Here is a 6153-nt window from a genome sequence, read left to right as displayed (position 1 = left end):
CCAGCCTGCCTGGAAAAGGTCAATATGCCCTGTTCTCCACCCTCCATCCGCCATACACTTTACACGTAAAAAGGTTAGGTTTTTCAATCTTCTAATATAGCTGCAGAAGTCCAGCATTTAAAAAAAAAAATCGAAACTTTGTGAAATCTTTCTATTTATTTTTACTTTTTGTTCTGATCAAGAAAGTAAGAGGTGAAAGGAAATGTAGGGGTATGTGAAAAAAAAAATCCTGCAATTCTCCTTCGCGGTTTATTTTTACCATTTTAAAGATTGAAATTGCTTTATTAATTTTCTGTATCGAAATACTTTTTGTTTGGTTTGGTGAGTTTTTTTTTTTTTTTTTTTTTTAATAAGTAGGGTGGAGTTGGCTACCTAAAAAAAAATCCCTCCTTTATAGCCTTTGATCTCACAGGGCAGGTTTCTGGGTTGCAGTGCCATTCTCAGGGAAACCTGACATCTTTGAGTCTAACTGCACTGCCATATTTTCCTCAACGTTCTCTAAGCAGTAAATTTAAGCAACTTTATCTGAGAGCCGTCCATACCAGGGTAACAGATGGATTTGGAGAGCTCATCTGATTTTCTGTCTTCCAGTAGATCAAAGACAACTACCAACCAGAGGCAGAGCCCATAAGGATTACTGGGGACTTTATCGTTCTGCGGAAACAGCATCCAGTGCATGCTGCACACAATTGGACTGAGCTGAGGCATCTTCTGGTTTAGGTGGATTTGGCTGTCCATAGCAGCTGAAGTTCCAGTTGGAATTATTTCAGAAAGACTAAATGTATTTATCATATGGAGATTTTAATCCACATTTGAGTCTGCTTCAATCAAGACTTTGTAAGCCATTTTCAACTCACTCCTGAGATTATTGAAAATAATTTGTGGGCCTTACACATTTTTGATTATGTACTCACCAGAAGAATTTCGAAAAGCTCTGCATTCCCTCGCCCATTTTTAACTTAACATTAAAACGTAAAGCACTTGTACATGTCAAGAATCTACAAAATGTAAACATAGATATTTTCGGAAAAAATTGATAGAGCACTCTTTTAAATATATTTGATGGATCCTAATACCATAGTAATTTGACATACATGATCATCCATGAAGCAATTATCAAGTCATCTTTAATAACTGAAAATATTTTATCATTGCATTTTGTCATTGAACATTCCAATTCCCCTACAGAATGTTGACACATGTTTATACTGAACATCTTTTATGATCTCTGTCACATATCTCTGAAACAAACACATATCAGAACTTGAAATCTATTTTTTTCTCTAGGATCATAAGGATCTAAGTGTTAAAAAAAAAATTCCTCTTTGACCAGGCATGGTGGCTCACGCCTATAGTACCAGCACTTTGGGAGGTGAAGGTGGGTGGATCATCTGAGGTCAGGAGTTCGAGACCAGCCTGGCCAACATGGTGAAACCCATCTCTCCCAAAAATACAAAAATGAGCCAGTGTGGTGGTGCACGCCTGTAGTCCCAGCTACTTGGGAGGCTGAGACACGAGAATCACTTGAACCTGGGAGGCAGAGGTTGCAATGAGTCAAGATAGTGCCACTGCACTCTAGCCTGGAACAGAGCGAGACTCCAACTCAAAAAAAAAAAAAAATCCTCTTTGATTACATTATCGTTGATATTGTTTTCATTACTTTTAAAGCATAATTGGTCGAGACAATATAAAAATGTTGTAAATGTTAATAACTGTATTACAAATACAATTTAAGGGGGTGGCAGCTTGTATTTTAAGCAAGTTTTTCAAGCGTGCAGTCATGAATATTACCTATAGCTATAATACGTTAGGGTTCAGCACAGATTCTGTTCCTTTTTTTCATTTCTACAGATATAAATGTTGTAAACCCTATTTCACAGAAATAAGTAGATAAGTAGATAGGCCCAGAAGAAACATTATTATGGCAATTTTTTCACAATTTAAAAAATATGTTTTATATTCCAAAAATCATTTAGTGATCTCTAATCGAAATATGTAATTACTTATCAGTAGACAACTCAATTTTGTTGAAAATAGTGGTTTAGAAACCACTGAACTTTTGGTACCCAGATACAGTTGACAGAGTTAGCAAATTAAAACAGAGAACACCTAGTTAAATTTTGATTTAATATAAACAATGAATGCATTTCTAGTATAAGAATGTATTGTGCAATATTTGGCACCTAGCTATACTAATAAATTATTCATTAGTTATCTGAAATTTAGATCAGTTTGGTGTTCTGTATTTTACCTGGCAACCCTATATCCAGATATTAGAGTCATTCATTTTCTCAACACTAATACAGATCGATTATTTCAAATCATCCAGGAGGTTTCTACACCCAGAGAAATATACGATTTTAAAACTCATGATAGGTGAGAGGTGAGCCTGTCTTTTAAGGGAAGACAGAGAACCATTGTGAAAAGGGAGATGAGAAGACAAAACAACCCTGGCAACCTTCACAGTTCTTGTTTTCAAGCAGATCAGTTTTAGGAGAAGCTACATATGGAAGTTGAGGGTGAGACTATTAATTGCTTAAAACTATTTGAGCTCCCACCTCCGTGTTGGTAAGTCTTGGTAAACACCCAGGGGCACACTTACCCCAGTTTAAAGACTATGGCTGGCCAGGCACATTGGCTCACACCTGTAATCCCAGCACTTTGGGAGGCCGAGGTGTGTGGATCACCGGAGGTCAGGAGTTCAAGACCAGCCTGGTCAACATGGCAAAACCCCATCTCTACTAAAAATACAAAGATTAGCGGGGCATGGTAGCAGGTGCCTGTAATCCCAGCTACTTGGGAGGCTGAGGCAGGAGAATTGCTTGAACCCGGGGAGGCAGAGGTTACAGTGAGCTGAGATCTCGCTACTGCATTCCAGCCTGGGAGACAGAGCAAGAATCCATTGCCAAGAAAGTAAATAAATAAAAATAAATAAAGACCATGGCTTAAGAAATCCCTGAATTGACTGAGTCTCGTGTTTTTCAAACTGGTCATGAGAGCTAGGGTCAGGCCTAGTAGGTTGGAAGCAAATTAACATGTCTCCTTTGCAACATTTTGCACAATTTAAAAAAAAAAATGGTTTCCCTAGATAAATGTGTATGGGCAAGCACTGTATATATTTGTTCACTGCATTATTCTAGTACTAGTAGAGTGTCTGCTCAAAGGTGCTCAGTAAACCTTTGTTTACTGACTAACAAAAATACAGCCAATCTATCCAAACTATCCACTTGGGCTTTCTCTATTCTAAACCTGCATCCACATCTTTAATGGTGTAACATACCTTGCCTTTTCTTTCTAACTCTTTGTATATCTCACATACTTTATAAAAAAAACTCCTCTTTTCCTGTCAGCATCCAGCTGTTATCCTTGTGCAGGGGGCATGCTAATCTTCTTGGTAGGGTTCCAATTTTAGTATATGTGCTGCCAAAGCAAGCACAGCCTAAATATATTTTCTCTCCAAATACTCTTTTATTTTCTTCCAAGCCAGTGAATTCCAAGCTCCAAATACTCTTTTCACGACAGAAATACACAAGGAAACCTTTGAGGAAAGTGAAAGCTAGACACAAACTGTACAGCCATTACTATCTTCAGTTTTCTGGGTTTGTTTGTTTGTTTGCGGTTTTTTTTGTTTTGTTTTTTCTTGTTTTGTTTTTTCATTTTTATTTTTTTGAGACTGAGCCTTGTTCTGTCACCCAGGCTGAAATGCGGTGGCACAATCTCAGCTCACTATAACCTCAACCTACTGGGCTCAATCGATCCTCCCATCTCAGCCTCCTGAGTAGCTCTGACTACAGTCACGGGCTACCATGCTTGGCTAATTTTTGTATTTTTTATAGAGACAGAGCCTTGCGATGTTGCCCCTGCTGGTCTTAAACTCTTGGGCTCAAGTGAACTATCTGCCTTGACCTCCCAAAGTGTTGGGATTACAGACATGAGCCACCACACTTGGCCTCTTGGTTTTCCAGTTTTTTTCTACTGTCAGTGTATGAGCAAGGTATGAATGACAGAGTTTTTCACCCCATTCCTGGCTCGGAACTCTGACAATTCCTGAGAGCGATATGCTCTCAATATCCTATTATCAAATAATCAATTTAAAAGTATTTTTCCCTTGGGGGGAATTATTATTAAAAATATTTTTTCTCTGGAGGGAATTTCACATAATGTTGTAACAACTTTAGTTGTAGCCTAATGCTTTTTCACTGTAAGTTTTTAGATTTTTATGTATAAAGAAACCCAGGAATCTAGAACTGAAAGTGAAAGTGAAATCTTACAGGGAACATGCTGTTCTAATTCCAAAGCAAATCTGACAGTCCTTGTAAATGTTGACAATTTCCTGGTCTGTTGATAATTTTATAACATCTTGCAAATAAAATACAATTAGACCAGCCTTGAATAAGTGCTAACGAAGATCAAATTTACAAAGAAACCTCCTCTAATGTAAAGCTTTAGTCAAGATGATGAAGTTTACCCCTCATAAATGGTGGCTTACTTTATTTTTTACTGATAGTACTCTAATAAAATATAGTGGATATCATGTAAAGTACACAGATATTAAAAGTGTATAGCTTTATGATTTTGACAAATGAATGTACTCTGTTAACTATCAACCAGATCAAGATCAAGAACACCTTCCATTACCTCAGAAAATTCTTTCATGCCCTTTTGCAGTCAGTACCAAGCTATAATGCCCCCACCACTCCTCCCCCTCCCACAATCACTATTATGATTTATCACCCTAGATCTCATTTGTTTGTCCTTGAACTTCATACATATGAAATCATATGATGGGTACTCATACTGGCTTCCTTCACTCAACATATTTCTTAGTTTCATCAATATTGTAACATATATCAGTAATTGTTCTTTTTATTGCATAGTAGTAGTCCACTGTATAAATATACCATAGTTTCTTTTTTTTTTGAGATGGAGTTTTGCGCTTGTTGCCCAGGCTGAAGTGCAGTGGCGAGATCTCGGCTCACTGCAACTTCCATCTCCCGGGTTCAAGTGATTCTCCTGCCTCAGCCTCTTGAGTAGCTGGGATTACAGGTGCGCACCACCACGCCCAGCTAATTTTTTGTATTTTTAATACAGATGGGGTTTCATCATGTTGGCCAGGCTAATCTCGAACTCCTGACCCCAGGTGATCCACCCGCCTTGGCCTCTCAAAGTGCAGGGATTACAGGCATGAGCTACCACGCCTGGCCTACCATAGTTTCTTTTTCTGTTTTCCTGCTAATGTACATTTGTGTTGTTACCTGGTTCAATCCCTTGTGAAAAGAACCTATAAACTTTTTTTTTTTGAGACAGAGTCTCACTTTTTTGCCCGAGGTAGAGTGCAGTGGTGCCATCTCAGCTCACTGCAACCTCCACCTCCCAGGTTCAAGTGATTCTCATGCCTCAGCCTCCTGGGTAGCTGGGACTACAGGCTCGAGTCACCACACCCAGCTAATTTTTTGTAGTTTTAGTAGAGATGAGCCCAGGCTGGTCTTAAAGTCCTGAACTCAGGTGACCTGCCCGCCTTGGACTCCCAAAGTGCTAGGATTACAGGCATGAGCCACCATGCCCAGCCCAGAACCTATAAACATTTTAGACTTTTTTTTCTTTAATAATATAGATGAGATCTCACTATGTTATCCAGGCTGGTCTCAAACTTCTGAGTTCAAGTTCAAGTGATCTGCCCACCTCAGCCTCCCAAAGTACTAGGATTACAGGTGTGAGCCATTGTGCCCAGCCCATTTTAGTTTTTCTTTTGGTGAACCTATGAATTCTTCCTGTTGGCTAAATACCTGGATATGGAATTGCCATTGGGTAGGTGTATGTTTTATTTTTATTAGAAATTGCCAAAAGGTTTACAAAGCCTTTGCACCATTTTACACTCCCACCAGCAGTGTATAAGAGTTCTAGTTGCTACATATCTTTCCCAAGGCTTAGTATTGTGAGCCTTTTTAAGTTTAGCTCTTCTTTTGGGTATGTGGTGGCATCCCATTATGCTTTTAATTTTTCTGTCCCTGTTGATTAATGATGTTGACTATATTTTCATATGCTTCTCGACACTTTAGATATCATCTTTTGTGAGGTGCCTGTTCAAATCTTCCTCCAATTTTTAAATTGAATTGATTGACTTCAGGGAATTCCTTATATACCCTGGGTTGA

At 38.5% G+C, this 6153-nt stretch overlaps 1 non-coding gene across 1 annotated transcript; it reads right to left on the bottom strand.

Annotated features, from left to right (window-relative positions):
- Positions 1-3328: 3328 nt before the first annotated feature.
- LOC129009090 (U6 spliceosomal RNA) lies at positions 3329-3436 on the bottom strand. Its single transcript, XR_008492634.1, has one exon. It is a non-coding gene; the product is annotated as a U6 spliceosomal RNA (small nuclear RNA).
- Between the last annotated feature and the right edge of the window lie 2717 nt (positions 3437-6153).

Source organism: Pongo pygmaeus, chromosome 9, assembly GCF_028885625.2.
Source record: "Pongo pygmaeus isolate AG05252 chromosome 9, NHGRI_mPonPyg2-v2.0_pri, whole genome shotgun sequence".
In the NCBI taxonomy this organism is placed as follows: domain Eukaryota; kingdom Metazoa; phylum Chordata; class Mammalia; order Primates; family Hominidae; genus Pongo; species Pongo pygmaeus.
The sequence above is the reverse complement of the archived record's forward strand: the minus strand, read 5'-3'. Positions and strand labels throughout refer to the sequence as shown.